The sequence below is a fragment of the Lepisosteus oculatus genome, unplaced genomic scaffold, assembly GCF_040954835.1.
Source record: "Lepisosteus oculatus isolate fLepOcu1 unplaced genomic scaffold, fLepOcu1.hap2 HAP2_SCAFFOLD_405, whole genome shotgun sequence".
In the NCBI taxonomy this organism is placed as follows: Eukaryota; Metazoa; Chordata; class Actinopteri; order Semionotiformes; family Lepisosteidae; genus Lepisosteus; species Lepisosteus oculatus.
In genome coordinates, this window is record NW_027167940.1 from 57,501 (window position 1) to 72,500 (window position 15,000).

Consider the following 15,000-nt stretch of genomic DNA (forward strand, 5'->3'; position numbering starts at 1 on the left):
AGGGGCAGCGCTCTCTCGGGAGGGACGGGGACACACACACACACAGACGCGCGCGCCTGCCCGCCTGCCGGAAAAAAAGGAAGAAAAGGTGTATATACTAAGTTTTTTGGAGGGAAACCGCCCGGCTGTCGAAAGGGGCCCGCCTGCGAGGACGGGGACACACACACACACACACACACACATACACACACACACACACACACACAAAAGCCACGCCTGCCTCCCTGGGAAAAGGCTGAAAAAACTAAGTTTTTTGGAGGGAAAACGCACGGGAGCCGAAAAGGGGGCCGGCCTGCTTGCCCAGAGAGTCGAGACGCGGGAAAGTGCACAGAGGGAGCACGGGAACGGAGACGGGGAGGGGGAGGGGGAGAGAGAGACACACAGATGGACGAGAGACGAGACCCGAGAAGAAGGAGCTCCAGTCCACCTCGCTTGCTTGCTTGCTTGCTTGCTTGCTAGCTACGTCTGTCTTTTCACCGCTGAGAGAAGGTGGTGCACCGCTCCCGGAGGCGCTGCAATACCGGGCCGATGCGTGGAGAGGACGGAGCAAGCTCCTGATCCAGCTCCCTGTTCCAAAAATCCGTTTAATATGTGGTCCCCCGATGGGGGACGTATCAGATATTAAACTGATAAGAACAGATACTACACTTGATCTTAGCCAAAAGGCCGAGAAGCGATGCCCGACGCCGGCCTTGGGCGGGCGCGCGGGCGTCCGGCTGGCGCGCAGCGGCGCAGGCCGACGCCTCGGGAGCCCGGTCCGCACGCGGCTGCCGGCCGCCCGGACTCCGCTCTCCCCCTCTCTTGCCTGCCTGCTTGCTCGCCTGCCTGCCCGCCAGTCCCGGGCGGGGGCCCTGCTCTTGGATGGATCTCCTGTCAACGGCCCGACAACGACCGCAGCCGCAGGGGGGCGCCAGCCGGCCGGCCTCCTTAGCTTAGGCCCCTCCCACCAGCAGCAGCTGTGCCGAGCGAGCTGCAAGCGAAAGCGGACCGTCGGCACCTGCGGGCAGAGGCAAGGGGCAGCGCTCTCTCGGGAGGGACGGGGACACACACACACACAGACGCGCGCGCCTGCCCGCCTGCCGGAAAAAAAGGAAGAAAAGGTGTATATACTAAGTTTTTTGGAGGGAAACCGCCCGGCTGTCGAAAGGGGCCCGCCTGCGAGGACGGGGACACACACACACACACACACATACACACACACACACACACACACAAAAGCCACGCCTGCCTCCCTGGGAAAAGGCTGAAAAAACTAAGTTTTTTGGAGGGAAAACGCACGGGAGCCGAAAAGGGGGCCGGCCTGCTTGCCCAGAGAGTCGAGACGCGGGAAAGTGCACAGAGGGAGCACGGGAACGGAGACGGGGAGGGGGAGGGGGAGAGAGAGACACACAGATGGACGAGAGACGAGACCCGAGAAGAAGGAGCTCCAGTCCACCTCGCTTGCTTGCTTGCTTGCTTGCTTGCTAGCTACGTCTGTCTTTTCACCGCTGAGAGAAGGTGGTGCACCGCTCCCGGAGGCGCTGCAATACCGGGCCGATGCGTGGAGAGGACGGAGCAAGCTCCTGATCCAGCTCCCTGTTCCAAAAATCCGTTTAATATGTGGTCCCCCGATGGGGGACGTATCAGATATTAAACTGATAAGAACAGATACTACACTTGATCTTAGCCAAAAGGCCGAGAAGCGATGCCCGACGCCGGCCTTGGGCGGGCGCGCGGGCGTCCGGCTGGCGCGCAGCGGCGCAGGCCGACGCCTCGGGAGCCCGGTCCGCACGCGGCTGCCGGCCGCCCGGACTCCGCTCTCCCCCTCTCTTGCCTGCCTGCTTGCTCGCCTGCCTGCCCGCCAGTCCCGGGCGGGGGCCCTGCTCTTGGATCTCCTGTCAACGGCCCGACAACGACCGCAGCCGCAGGGGGGCGCCAGCCGGCCGGCCTCCTTAGCTTAGGCCCCTCCCACCAGCAGCAGCTGTGCCGAGCGAGCTGCAAGCGAAAGCGGACCGTCGGCACCTGCGGGCAGAGGCAAGGGGCAGCGCTCTCTCGGGAGGGACGGGGACACACACACACACAGACGCGCGCGCCTGCCCGCCTGCCGGAAAAAAAGGAAGAAAAGGTGTATATACTAAGTTTTTTGGAGGGAAACCGCCCGGCTGTCGAAAGGGGCCCGCCTGCGAGGACGGGGACACACACACACACACACACACATACACACACACACACACACACACACAAAAGCCACGCCTGCCTCCCTGGGAAAAGGCTGAAAAAACTAAGTTTTTTGGAGGGAAAACGCACGGGAGCCGAAAAGGGGGCCGGCCTGCTTGCCCAGAGAGTCGAGACGCGGGAAAGTGCACAGAGGGAGCACGGGAACGGAGACGGGGAGGGGGAGGGGGAGAGAGAGACACACAGATGGACGAGAGACGAGACCCGAGAAGAAGGAGCTCCAGTCCACCTCGCTTGCTTGCTTGCTTGCTTGCTTGCTAGCTACGTCTGTCTTTTCACCGCTGAGAGAAGGTGGTGCACCGCTCCCGGAGGCGCTGCAATACCGGGCCGATGCGTGGAGAGGACGGAGCAAGCTCCTGATCCAGCTCCCTGTTCCAAAAATCCGTTTAATATGTGGTCCCCCGATGGGGGACGTATCAGATATTAAACTGATAAGAACAGATACTACACTTGATCTTAGCCAAAAGGCCGAGAAGCGATGCCCGACGCCGGCCTTGGGCGGGCGCGCGGGCGTCCGGCTGGCGCGCAGCGGCGCAGGCCGACGCCTCGGGAGCCCGGTCCGCACGCGGCTGCCGGCCGCCCGGACTCCGCTCTCCCCCTCTCTTGCCTGCCTGCTTGCTCGCCTGCCTGCCCGCCAGTCCCGGGCGGGGGCCCTGCTCTTGGATCTCCTGTCAACGGCCCGACAACGACCGCAGCCGCAGGGGGGCGCCAGCCGGCCGGCCTCCTTAGCTTAGGCCCCTCCCACCAGCAGCAGCTGTGCCGAGCGAGCTGCAAGCGAAAGCGGACCGTCGGCACCTGCGGGCAGAGGCAAGGGGCAGCGCTCTCTCGGGAGGGACGGGGACACACACACACACAGACGCGCGCGCCTGCCCGCCTGCCGGAAAAAAAGGAAGAAAAGGTGTATATACTAAGTTTTTTGGAGGGAAACCGCCCGGCTGTCGAAAGGGGCCCGCCTGCGAGGACGGGGACACACACACACACACACACACATACACACACACACACACACACACACAAAAGCCACGCCTGCCTCCCTGGGAAAAGGCTGAAAAAACTAAGTTTTTTGGAGGGAAAACGCACGGGAGCCGAAAAGGGGGCCGGCCTGCTTGCCCAGAGAGTCGAGACGCGGGAAAGTGCACAGAGGGAGCACGGGAACGGAGACGGGGAGGGGGAGGGGGAGAGAGAGACACACAGATGGACGAGAGACGAGACCCGAGAAGAAGGAGCTCCAGTCCACCTCGCTTGCTTGCTTGCTTGCTTGCTTGCTAGCTACGTTCTGTCTTTTCACCGCTGAGAGAAGGTGGTGCACCGCTCCCGGAGGCGCTGCAATACCGGGCCGATGCGTGGAGAGGACGGAGCAAGCTCCTGATCCAGCTCCCTGTTCCAAAAATCCGTTTAATATGTGGTCCCCCGATGGGGGACGTATCAGATATTAAACTGATAAGAACAGATACTACACTTGATCTTAGCCAAAAGGCCGAGAAGCGATGCCCGACGCCGGCCTTGGGCGGGCGCGCGGGCGTCCGGCTGGCGCGCAGCGGCGCAGGCCGACGCCTCGGGAGCCCGGTCCGCACGCGGCTGCCGGCCGCCCGGACTCCGCTCTCCCCCTCTCTTGCCTGCCTGCTTGCTCGCCTGCCTGCCCGCCAGTCCCGGGCGGGGGCCCTGCTCTTGGATCTCCTGTCAACGGCCCGACAACGACCGCAGCCGCAGGGGGGCGCCAGCCGGCCGGCCTCCTTAGCTTAGGCCCCTCCCACCAGCAGCAGCTGTGCCGAGCGAGCTGCAAGCGAAAGCGGACCGTCGGCACCTGCGGGCAGAGGCAAGGGGCAGCGCTCTCTCGGGAGGGACGGGGACACACACACACACAGACGCGCGCGCCTGCCCGCCTGCCGGAAAAAAAGGAAGAAAAGGTGTATATACTAAGTTTTTTGGAGGGAAACCGCCCGGCTGTCGAAAGGGGCCCGCCTGCGAGGACGGGGACACACACACACACACACACACATACACACACACACACACACACACACAAAAGCCACGCCTGCCTCCCTGGGAAAAGGCTGAAAAAACTAAGTTTTTTGGAGGGAAAACGCACGGGAGCCGAAAAGGGGGCCGGCCTGCTTGCCCAGAGAGTCGAGACGCGGGAAAGTGCACAGAGGGAGCACGGGAACGGAGACGGGGAGGGGGAGGGGGAGAGAGAGACACACAGATGGACGAGAGACGAGACCCGAGAAGAAGGAGCTCCAGTCCACCTCGCTTGCTTGCTTGCTTGCTTGCTTGCTAGCTACGTCTGTCTTTTCACCGCTGAGAGAAGGTGGTGCACCGCTCCCGGAGGCGCTGCAATACCGGGCCGATGCGTGGAGAGGACGGAGCAAGCTCCTGATCCAGCTCCCTGTTCCAAAAATCCGTTTAATATGTGGTCCCCCGATGGGGGACGTATCAGATATTAAACTGATAAGAACAGATACTACACTTGATCTTAGCCAAAAGGCCGAGAAGCGATGCCCGACGCCGGCCTTGGGCGGGCGCGCGGGCGTCCGGCTGGCGCGCAGCGGCGCAGGCCGACGCCTCGGGAGCCCGGTCCGCACGCGGCTGCCGGCCGCCCGGACTCCGCTCTCCCCCTCTCTTGCCTGCCTGCTTGCTCGCCTGCCTGCCCGCCAGTCCCGGGCGGGGGCCCTGCTCTTGGATCTCCTGTCAACGGCCCGACAACGACCGCAGCCGCAGGGGGGCGCCAGCCGGCCGGCCTCCTTAGCTTAGGCCCCTCCCACCAGCAGCAGCTGTGCCGAGCGAGCTGCAAGCGAAAGCGGACCGTCGGCACCTGCGGGCAGAGGCAAGGGGCAGCGCTCTCTCGGGAGGGACGGGGACACACACACACACAGACGCGCGCGCCTGCCCGCCTGCCGGAAAAAAAGGAAGAAAAGGTGTATATACTAAGTTTTTTGGAGGGAAACCGCCCGGCTGTCGAAAGGGGCCCGCCTGCGAGGACGGGGACACACACACACACACACACACACACACATACACACACACACACACACACACAAAAGCCACGCCTGCCTCCCTGGGAAAAGGCTGAAAAAACTAAGTTTTTTGGAGGGAAAACGCACGGGAGCCGAAAAGGGGGCCGGCCTGCTTGCCCAGAGAGTCGAGACGCGGGAAAGTGCACAGAGGGAGCACGGGAACGGAGACGGGGAGGGGGAGGGGGAGAGAGAGACACACAGATGGACGAGAGACGAGACCCGAGAAGAAGGAGCTCCAGTCCACCTCGCTTGCTTGCTTGCTTGCTTGCTTGCTAGCTACGTCTGTCTTTTCACCGCTGAGAGAAGGTGGTGCACCGCTCCCGGAGGCGCTGCAATACCGGGCCGATGCGTGGAGAGGACGGAGCAAGCTCCTGATCCAGCTCCCTGTTCCAAAAATCCGTTTAATATGTGGTCCCCCGATGGGGGACGTATCAGATATTAAACTGATAAGAACAGATACTACACTTGATCTTAGCCAAAAGGCCGAGAAGCGATGCCCGACGCCGGCCTTGGGCGGGCGCGCGGGCGTCCGGCTGGCGCGCAGCGGCGCAGGCCGACGCCTCGGGAGCCCGGTCCGCACGCGGCTGCCGGCCGCCCGGACTCCGCTCTCCCCCTCTCTTGCCTGCCTGCTTGCTCGCCTGCCTGCCCGCCAGTCCCGGGCGGGGGCCCTGCTCTTGGATCTCCTGTCAACGGCCCGACAACGACCGCAGCCGCAGGGGGGCGCCAGCCGGCCGGCCTCCTTAGCTTAGGCCCCTCCCACCAGCAGCAGCTGTGCCGAGCGAGCTGCAAGCGAAAGCGGACCGTCGGCACCTGCGGGCAGAGGCAAGGGGCAGCGCTCTCTCGGGAGGGACGGGGACACACACACACACAGACGCGCGCGCCTGCCCGCCTGCCGGAAAAAAAGGAAGAAAAGGTGTATATACTAAGTTTTTTGGAGGGAAACCGCCCGGCTGTCGAAAGGGGCCCGCCTGCGAGGACGGGGACACACACACACACACACACACACATACACACACACACACACACACACACAAAAGCCACGCCTGCCTCCCTGGGAAAAGGCTGAAAAAACTAAGTTTTTTGGAGGGAAAACGCACGGGAGCCGAAAAGGGGGCCGGCCTGCTTGCCCAGAGAGTCGAGACGCGGGAAAGTGCACAGAGGGAGCACGGGAACGGAGACGGGGAGGGGGAGGGGGAGAGAGAGACACACAGATGGACGAGAGACGAGACCCGAGAAGAAGGAGCTCCAGTCCACCTCGCTTGCTTGCTTGCTTGCTTGCTTGCTAGCTACGTCTGTCTTTTCACCGCTGAGAGAAGGTGGTGCACCGCTCCCGGAGGCGCTGCAATACCGGGCCGATGCGTGGAGAGGACGGAGCAAGCTCCTGATCCAGCTCCCTGTTCCAAAAATCCGTTTAATATGTGGTCCCCCGATGGGGGACGTATCAGATATTAAACTGATAAGAACAGATACTACACTTGATCTTAGCCAAAAGGCCGAGAAGCGATGCCCGACGCCGGCCTTGGGCGGGCGCGCGGGCGTCCGGCTGGCGCGCAGCGGCGCAGGCCGACGCCTCGGGAGCCCGGTCCGCACGCGGCTGCCGGCCGCCCGGACTCCGCTCTCCCCCTCTCTTGCCTGCCTGCTTGCTCGCCTGCCTGCCCGCCAGTCCCGGGCGGGGGCCCTGCTCTTGGATCTCCTGTCAACGGCCCGACAACGACCGCAGCCGCAGGGGGGCGCCAGCCGGCCGGCCTCCTTAGCTTAGGCCCCTCCCACCAGCAGCAGCTGTGCCGAGCGAGCTGCAAGCGAAAGCGGACCGTCGGCACCTGCGGGCAGAGGCAAGGGGCAGCGCTCTCTCGGGAGGGACGGGGACACACACACACACAGACGCGCGCGCCTGCCCGCCTGCCGGAAAAAAAGGAAGAAAAGGTGTATATACTAAGTTTTTTGGAGGGAAACCGCCCGGCTGTCGAAAGGGGCCCGCCTGCGAGGACGGGGACACACACACACACACACACACACATACACACACACACACACACACACAAAAGCCACGCCTGCCTCCCTGGGAAAAGGCTGAAAAAACTAAGTTTTTTGGAGGGAAAACGCACGGGAGCCGAAAAGGGGGCCGGCCTGCTTGCCCAGAGAGTCGAGACGCGGGAAAGTGCACAGAGGGAGCACGGGAACGGAGACGGGGAGGGGGAGGGGGAGAGAGAGACACACAGATGGACGAGAGACGAGACCCGAGAAGAAGGAGCTCCAGTCCACCTCGCTTGCTTGCTTGCTTGCTTGCTTGCTAGCTACGTCTGTCTTTTCACCGCTGAGAGAAGGTGGTGCACCGCTCCCGGAGGCGCTGCAATACCGGGCCGATGCGTGGAGAGGACGGAGCAAGCTCCTGATCCAGCTCCCTGTTCCAAAAATCCGTTTAATATGTGGTCCCCCGATGGGGGACGTATCAGATATTAAACTGATAAGAACAGATACTACACTTGATCTTAGCCAAAAGGCCGAGAAGCGATGCCCGACGCCGGCCTTGGGCGGGCGCGCGGGCGTCCGGCTGGCGCGCAGCGGCGCAGGCCGACGCCTCGGGAGCCCGGTCCGCACGCGGCTGCCGGCCGCCCGGACTCCGCTCTCCCCCTCTCTTGCCTGCCTGCTTGCTCGCCTGCCTGCCCGCCAGTCCCGGGCGGGGGCCCTGCTCTTGGATCTCCTGTCAACGGCCCGACAACGACCGCAGCCGCAGGGGGGCGCCAGCCGGCCGGCCTCCTTAGCTTAGGCCCCTCCCACCAGCAGCAGCTGTGCCGAGCGAGCTGCAAGCGAAAGCGGACCGTCGGCACCTGCGGGCAGAGGCAAGGGGCAGCGCTCTCTCGGGAGGGACGGGGACACACACACACACAGACGCGCGCGCCTGCCCGCCTGCCGGAAAAAAAGGAAGAAAAGGTGTATATACTAAGTTTTTTGGAGGGAAACCGCCCGGCTGTCGAAAGGGGCCCGCCTGCGAGGACGGGGACACACACACACACACACACACACACATACACACACACACACACACACAAAAGCCACGCCTGCCTCCCTGGGAAAAGGCTGAAAAAACTAAGTTTTTTGGAGGGAAAACGCACGGGAGCCGAAAAGGGGGCCGGCCTGCTTGCCCAGAGAGTCGAGACGCGGGAAAGTGCACAGAGGGAGCACGGGAACGGAGACGGGGAGGGGGAGGGGGAGAGAGAGACACACAGATGGACGAGAGACGAGACCCGAGAAGAAGGAGCTCCAGTCCACCTCGCTTGCTTGCTTGCTTGCTTGCTTGCTAGCTACGTCTGTCTTTTCACCGCTGAGAGAAGGTGGTGCACCGCTCCCGGAGGCGCTGCAATACCGGGCCGATGCGTGGAGAGGACGGAGCAAGCTCCTGATCCAGCTCCCTGTTCCAAAAATCCGTTTAATATGTGGTCCCCCGATGGGGGACGTATCAGATATTAAACTGATAAGAACAGATACTACACTTGATCTTAGCCAAAAGGCCGAGAAGCGATGCCCGACGCCGGCCTTGGGCGGGCGCGCGGGCGTCCGGCTGGCGCGCAGCGGCGCAGGCCGACGCCTCGGGAGCCCGGTCCGCACGCGGCTGCCGGCCGCCCGGACTCCGCTCTCCCCCTCTCTTGCCTGCCTGCTTGCTCGCCTGCCTGCCCGCCAGTCCCGGGCGGGGGCCCTGCTCTTGGATCTCCTGTCAACGGCCCGACAACGACCGCAGCCGCAGGGGGGCGCCAGCCGGCCGGCCTCCTTAGCTTAGGCCCCTCCCACCAGCAGCAGCTGTGCCGAGCGAGCTGCAAGCGAAAGCGGACCGTCGGCACCTGCGGGCAGAGGCAAGGGGCAGCGCTCTCTCGGGAGGGACGGGGACACACACACACACAGACGCGCGCGCCTGCCCGCCTGCCGGAAAAAAAGGAAGAAAAGGTGTATATACTAAGTTTTTTGGAGGGAAACCGCCCGGCTGTCGAAAGGGGCCCGCCTGCGAGGACGGGGACACACACACACACACACACACATACACACACACACACACACACACACAAAAGCCACGCCTGCCTCCCTGGGAAAAGGCTGAAAAAACTAAGTTTTTTGGAGGGAAAACGCACGGGAGCCGAAAAGGGGGCCGGCCTGCTTGCCCAGAGAGTCGAGACGCGGGAAAGTGCACAGAGGGAGCACGGGAACGGAGACGGGGAGGGGGAGGGGGAGAGAGAGACACACAGATGGACGAGAGACGAGACCCGAGAAGAAGGAGCTCCAGTCCACCTCGCTTGCTTGCTTGCTTGCTTGCTTGCTAGCTACGTCTGTCTTTTCACCGCTGAGAGAAGGTGGTGCACCGCTCCCGGAGGCGCTGCAATACCGGGCCGATGCGTGGAGAGGACGGAGCAAGCTCCTGATCCAGCTCCCTGTTCCAAAAATCCGTTTAATATGTGGTCCCCCGATGGGGGACGTATCAGATATTAAACTGATAAGAACAGATACTACACTTGATCTTAGCCAAAAGGCCGAGAAGCGATGCCCGACGCCGGCCTTGGGCGGGCGCGCGGGCGTCCGGCTGGCGCGCAGCGGCGCAGGCCGACGCCTCGGGAGCCCGGTCCGCACGCGGCTGCCGGCCGCCCGGACTCCGCTCTCCCCCTCTCTTGCCTGCCTGCTTGCTCGCCTGCCTGCCCGCCAGTCCCGGGCGGGGGCCCTGCTCTTGGATCTCCTGTCAACGGCCCGACAACGACCGCAGCCGCAGGGGGGCGCCAGCCGGCCGGCCTCCTTAGCTTAGGCCCCTCCCACCAGCAGCAGCTGTGCCGAGCGAGCTGCAAGCGAAAGCGGACCGTCGGCACCTGCGGGCAGAGGCAAGGGGCAGCGCTCTCTCGGGAGGGACGGGGACACACACACACACAGACGCGCGCGCCTGCCCGCCTGCCGGAAAAAAAGGAAGAAAAGGTGTATATACTAAGTTTTTTGGAGGGAAACCGCCCGGCTGTCGAAAGGGGCCCGCCTGCGAGGACGGGGACACACACACACACACACACACACATACACACACACACACACACACACACAAAAGCCACGCCTGCCTCCCTGGGAAAAGGCTGAAAAAACTAAGTTTTTTGGAGGGAAAACGCACGGGAGCCGAAAAGGGGGCCGGCCTGCTTGCCCAGAGAGTCGAGACGCGGGAAAGTGCACAGAGGGAGCACGGGAACGGAGACGGGGAGGGGGAGGGGGAGAGAGAGACACACAGATGGACGAGAGACGAGACCCGAGAAGAAGGAGCTCCAGTCCACCTCGCTTGCTTGCTTGCTTGCTTGCTTGCTAGCTACGTCTGTCTTTTCACCGCTGAGAGAAGGTGGTGCACCGCTCCCGGAGGCGCTGCAATACCGGGCCGATGCGTGGAGAGGACGGAGCAAGCTCCTGATCCAGCTCCCTGTTCCAAAAATCCGTTTAATATGTGGTCCCCCGATGGGGGACGTATCAGATATTAAACTGATAAGAACAGATACTACACTTGATCTTAGCCAAAAGGCCGAGAAGCGATGCCCGACGCCGGCCTTGGGCGGGCGCGCGGGCGTCCGGCTGGCGCGCAGCGGCGCAGGCCGACGCCTCGGGAGCCCGGTCCGCACGCGGCTGCCGGCCGCCCGGACTCCGCTCTCCCCCTCTCTTGCCTGCCTGCTTGCTCGCCTGCCTGCCCGCCAGTCCCGGGCGGGGGCCCTGCTCTTGGATCTCCTGTCAACGGCCCGACAACGACCGCAGCCGCAGGGGGGCGCCAGCCGGCCGGCCTCCTTAGCTTAGGCCCCTCCCACCAGCAGCAGCTGTGCCGAGCGAGCTGCAAGCGAAAGCGGACCGTCGGCACCTGCGGGCAGAGGCAAGGGGCAGCGCTCTCTCGGGAGGGACGGGGACACACACACACACAGACGCGCGCGCCTGCCCGCCTGCCGGAAAAAAAGGAAGAAAAGGTGTATATACTAAGTTTTTTGGAGGGAAACCGCCCGGCTGTCGAAAGGGGCCCGCCTGCGAGGACGGGGACACACACACACACACACACACATACACACACACACACACACACACACAAAAGCCACGCCTGCCTCCCTGGGAAAAGGCTGAAAAAACTAAGTTTTTTGGAGGGAAAACGCACGGGAGCCGAAAAGGGGGCCGGCCTGCTTGCCCAGAGAGTCGAGACGCGGGAAAGTGCACAGAGGGAGCACGGGAACGGAGACGGGGAGGGGGAGGGGGAGAGAGAGACACACAGATGGACGAGAGACGAGACCCGAGAAGAAGGAGCTCCAGTCCACCTCGCTTGCTTGCTTGCTTGCTTGCTTGCTAGCTACGTCTGTCTTTTCACCGCTGAGAGAAGGTGGTGCACCGCTCCCGGAGGCGCTGCAATACCGGGCCGATGCGTGGAGAGGACGGAGCAAGCTCCTGATCCAGCTCCCTGTTCCAAAAATCCGTTTAATATGTGGTCCCCCGATGGGGGACGTATCAGATATTAAACTGATAAGAACAGATACTACACTTGATCTTAGCCAAAAGGCCGAGAAGCGATGCCCGACGCCGGCCTTGGGCGGGCGCGCGGGCGTCCGGCTGGCGCGCAGCGGCGCAGGCCGACGCCTCGGGAGCCCGGTCCGCACGCGGCTGCCGGCCGCCCGGACTCCGCTCTCCCCCTCTCTTGCCTGCCTGCTTGCTCGCCTGCCTGCCCGCCAGTCCCGGGCGGGGGCCCTGCTCTTGGATCTCCTGTCAACGGCCCGACAACGACCGCAGCCGCAGGGGGGCGCCAGCCGGCCGGCCTCCTTAGCTTAGGCCCCTCCCACCAGCAGCAGCTGTGCCGAGCGAGCTGCAAGCGAAAGCGGACCGTCGGCACCTGCGGGCAGAGGCAAGGGGCAGCGCTCTCTCGGGAGGGACGGGGACACACACACACACAGACGCGCGCGCCTGCCCGCCTGCCGGAAAAAAAGGAAGAAAAGGTGTATATACTAAGTTTTTTGGAGGGAAACCGCCCGGCTGTCGAAAGGGGCCCGCCTGCGAGGACGGGGACACACACACACACACACACACACATACACACACACACACACACACACAAAAGCCACGCCTGCCTCCCTGGGAAAAGGCTGAAAAAACTAAGTTTTTTGGAGGGAAAACGCACGGGAGCCGAAAAGGGGGCCGGCCTGCTTGCCCAGAGAGTCGAGACGCGGGAAAGTGCACAGAGGGAGCACGGGAACGGAGACGGGGAGGGGGAGGGGGAGAGAGAGACACACAGATGGACGAGAGACGAGACCCGAGAAGAAGGAGCTCCAGTCCACCTCGCTTGCTTGCTTGCTTGCTTGCTTGCTAGCTACGTCTGTCTTTTCACCGCTGAGAGAAGGTGGTGCACCGCTCCCGGAGGCGCTGCAATACCGGGCCGATGCGTGGAGAGGACGGAGCAAGCTCCTGATCCAGCTCCCTGTTCCAAAAATCCGTTTAATATGTGGTCCCCCGATGGGGGACGTATCAGATATTAAACTGATAAGAACAGATACTACACTTGATCTTAGCCAAAAGGCCGAGAAGCGATGCCCGACGCCGGCCTTGGGCGGGCGCGCGGGCGTCCGGCTGGCGCGCAGCGGCGCAGGCCGACGCCTCGGGAGCCCGGTCCGCACGCGGCTGCCGGCCGCCCGGACTCCGCTCTCCCCCTCTCTTGCCTGCCTGCTTGCTCGCCTGCCTGCCCGCCAGTCCCGGGCGGGGGCCCTGCTCTTGGATCTCCTGTCAACGGCCCGACAACGACCGCAGCCGCAGGGGGGCGCCAGCCGGCCGGCCTCCTTAGCTTAGGCCCCTCCCACCAGCAGCAGCTGTGCCGAGCGAGCTGCAAGCGAAAGCGGACCGTCGGCACCTGCGGGCAGAGGCAAGGGGCAGCGCTCTCTCGGGAGGGACGGGGACACACACACACACAGACGCGCGCGCCTGCCCGCCTGCCGGAAAAAAAGGAAGAAAAGGTGTATATACTAAGTTTTTTGGAGGGAAACCGCCCGGCTGTCGAAAGGGGCCCGCCTGCGAGGACGGGGACACACACACACACACACACACACATACACACACACACACACACACAAAAGCCACGCCTGCCTCCCTGGGAAAAGGCTGAAAAAACTAAGTTTTTTGGAGGGAAAACGCACGGGAGCCGAAAAGGGGGCCGGCCTGCTTGCCCAGAGAGTCGAGACGCGGGAAAGTGCACAGAGGGAGCACGGGAACGGAGACGGGGAGGGGGAGGGGGAGAGAGAGACACACAGATGGACGAGAGACGAGACCCGAGAAGAAGGAGCTCCAGTCCACCTCGCTTGCTTGCTTGCTTGCTTGCTTGCTAGCTACGTCTGTCTTTTCACCGCTGAGAGAAGGTGGTGCACCGCTCCCGGAGGCGCTGCAATACCGGGCCGATGCGTGGAGAGGACGGAGCAAGCTCCTGATCCAGCTCCCTGTTCCAAAAATCCGTTTAATATGTGGTCCCCCGATGGGGGACGTATCAGATATTAAACTGATAAGAACAGATACTACACTTGATCTTAGCCAAAAGGCCGAGAAGCGATGCCCGACGCCGGCCTTGGGCGGGCGCGCGGGCGTCCGGCTGGCGCGCAGCGGCGCAGGCCGACGCCTCGGGAGCCCGGTCCGCACGCGGCTGCCGGCCGCCCGGACTCCGCTCTCCCCCTCTCTTGCCTGCCTGCTTGCTCGCCTGCCTGCCCGCCAGTCCCGGGCGGGGGCCCTGCTCTTGGATCTCCTGTCAACGGCCCGACAACGACCGCAGCCGCAGGGGGGCGCCAGCCGGCCGGCCTCCTTAGCTTAGGCCCCTCCCACCAGCAGCAGCTGTGCCGAGCGAGCTGCAAGCGAAAGCGGACCGTCGGCACCTGCGGGCAGAGGCAAGGGGCAGCGCTCTCTCGGGAGGGACGGGGACACACACACACACAGACGCGCGCGCCTGCCCGCCTGCCGGAAAAAAAGGAAGAAAAGGTGTATATACTAAGTTTTTTGGAGGGAAACCGCCCGGCTGTCGAAAGGGGCCCGCCTGCGAGGACGGGGACACACACACACACACACACACATACACACACACACACACACACACACAAAAGCCACGCCTGCCTCCCTGGGAAAAGGCTGAAAAAACTAAGTTTTTTGGAGGGAAAACGCACGGGAGCCGAAAAGGGGGCCGGCCTGCTTGCCCAGAGAGTCGAGACGCGGGAAAGTGCACAGAGGGAGCACGGGAACGGAGACGGGGAGGGGGAGGGGGAGAGAGAGACACACAGATGGACGAGAGACGAGACCCGAGAAGAAGGAGCTCCAGTCCACCTCGCTTGCTTGCTTGCTTGCTTGCTTGCTAGCTACGTCTGTCTTTTCACCGCTGAGAGAAGGTGGTGCACCGCTCCCGGAGGCGCTGCAATACCGGGCCGATGCGTGGAGAGGACGGAGCAAGCTCCTGATCCAGCTCCCTGTTCCAAAAATCCGTTTAATATGTGGTCCCCCGATGGGGGACGTATCAGATATTAAACTGATAAGAACAGATACTACACTTGATCTTAGCCAAAAGGCCGAGAAGCGATGCCCGACGCCGGCCTTGGGCGGGCGCGCGGGCGTCCGGCTGGCGCGCAGCGGCGCAGGCCGACGCCTCGGGAGCCCGGTCCGCACGCGGCTGCCGGCCGCCCGGACTCCGCTCTCCCCCTCTCTTGCCTGCCTGCTTGCTCGCCTGCCTGCCCGCCAGTCCCGGGCGGGGGCCCTGCTCTTGGATCTCCTGTCAACGGCCCGA

At 63.3% G+C, this 15,000-nt stretch overlaps 15 non-coding genes across 15 annotated transcripts; all 15 read right to left on the reverse strand.

Moving 5' to 3' along the window:
- Positions 1-487: 487 nt before the first annotated feature.
- LOC138229045 (U2 spliceosomal RNA) lies at positions 488-678 on the reverse strand. The gene has a single exon (XR_011185528.1). It is a non-coding gene; the product is annotated as a U2 spliceosomal RNA (small nuclear RNA).
- Positions 679-1,495: 817 nt separating this feature from the next.
- LOC138229046 (U2 spliceosomal RNA) lies at positions 1,496-1,686 on the reverse strand. The gene has a single exon (XR_011185529.1). It is a non-coding gene; the product is annotated as a U2 spliceosomal RNA (small nuclear RNA).
- Positions 1,687-2,503: 817 nt separating this feature from the next.
- LOC138229047 (U2 spliceosomal RNA) lies at positions 2,504-2,694 on the reverse strand. Its single transcript, XR_011185530.1, has one exon. It is a non-coding gene; the product is annotated as a U2 spliceosomal RNA (small nuclear RNA).
- Positions 2,695-3,512: 818 nt separating this feature from the next.
- On the reverse strand, positions 3,513-3,703 carry LOC138229048 (U2 spliceosomal RNA). Its single transcript, XR_011185531.1, has one exon. It is a non-coding gene; the product is annotated as a U2 spliceosomal RNA (small nuclear RNA).
- An 817-nt stretch (positions 3,704-4,520) lies between these two features.
- LOC138229049 (U2 spliceosomal RNA) lies at positions 4,521-4,711 on the reverse strand. Its single transcript, XR_011185532.1, has one exon. It is a non-coding gene; the product is annotated as a U2 spliceosomal RNA (small nuclear RNA).
- An 821-nt stretch (positions 4,712-5,532) lies between these two features.
- LOC138229051 (U2 spliceosomal RNA) lies at positions 5,533-5,723 on the reverse strand. Its single transcript, XR_011185534.1, has one exon. It is a non-coding gene; the product is annotated as a U2 spliceosomal RNA (small nuclear RNA).
- An 819-nt stretch (positions 5,724-6,542) lies between these two features.
- LOC138229052 (U2 spliceosomal RNA) lies at positions 6,543-6,733 on the reverse strand. The gene has a single exon (XR_011185535.1). It is a non-coding gene; the product is annotated as a U2 spliceosomal RNA (small nuclear RNA).
- Positions 6,734-7,550: 817 nt separating this feature from the next.
- LOC138229053 (U2 spliceosomal RNA) lies at positions 7,551-7,741 on the reverse strand. The gene has a single exon (XR_011185536.1). It is a non-coding gene; the product is annotated as a U2 spliceosomal RNA (small nuclear RNA).
- Positions 7,742-8,558: 817 nt separating this feature from the next.
- On the reverse strand, positions 8,559-8,749 carry LOC138229054 (U2 spliceosomal RNA). Its single transcript, XR_011185537.1, has one exon. It is a non-coding gene; the product is annotated as a U2 spliceosomal RNA (small nuclear RNA).
- Positions 8,750-9,566: 817 nt separating this feature from the next.
- LOC138229055 (U2 spliceosomal RNA) lies at positions 9,567-9,757 on the reverse strand. The gene has a single exon (XR_011185538.1). It is a non-coding gene; the product is annotated as a U2 spliceosomal RNA (small nuclear RNA).
- Positions 9,758-10,576: 819 nt separating this feature from the next.
- LOC138229056 (U2 spliceosomal RNA) lies at positions 10,577-10,767 on the reverse strand. Its single transcript, XR_011185539.1, has one exon. It is a non-coding gene; the product is annotated as a U2 spliceosomal RNA (small nuclear RNA).
- An 817-nt stretch (positions 10,768-11,584) lies between these two features.
- Positions 11,585-11,775, reverse strand: LOC138229057 (U2 spliceosomal RNA). The gene has a single exon (XR_011185540.1). It is a non-coding gene; the product is annotated as a U2 spliceosomal RNA (small nuclear RNA).
- An 817-nt stretch (positions 11,776-12,592) lies between these two features.
- On the reverse strand, positions 12,593-12,783 carry LOC138229058 (U2 spliceosomal RNA). The gene has a single exon (XR_011185541.1). It is a non-coding gene; the product is annotated as a U2 spliceosomal RNA (small nuclear RNA).
- An 815-nt stretch (positions 12,784-13,598) lies between these two features.
- LOC138229059 (U2 spliceosomal RNA) lies at positions 13,599-13,789 on the reverse strand. Its single transcript, XR_011185542.1, has one exon. It is a non-coding gene; the product is annotated as a U2 spliceosomal RNA (small nuclear RNA).
- An 817-nt stretch (positions 13,790-14,606) lies between these two features.
- Positions 14,607-14,797, reverse strand: LOC138229060 (U2 spliceosomal RNA). The gene has a single exon (XR_011185543.1). It is a non-coding gene; the product is annotated as a U2 spliceosomal RNA (small nuclear RNA).
- Between the last annotated feature and the right edge of the window lie 203 nt (positions 14,798-15,000).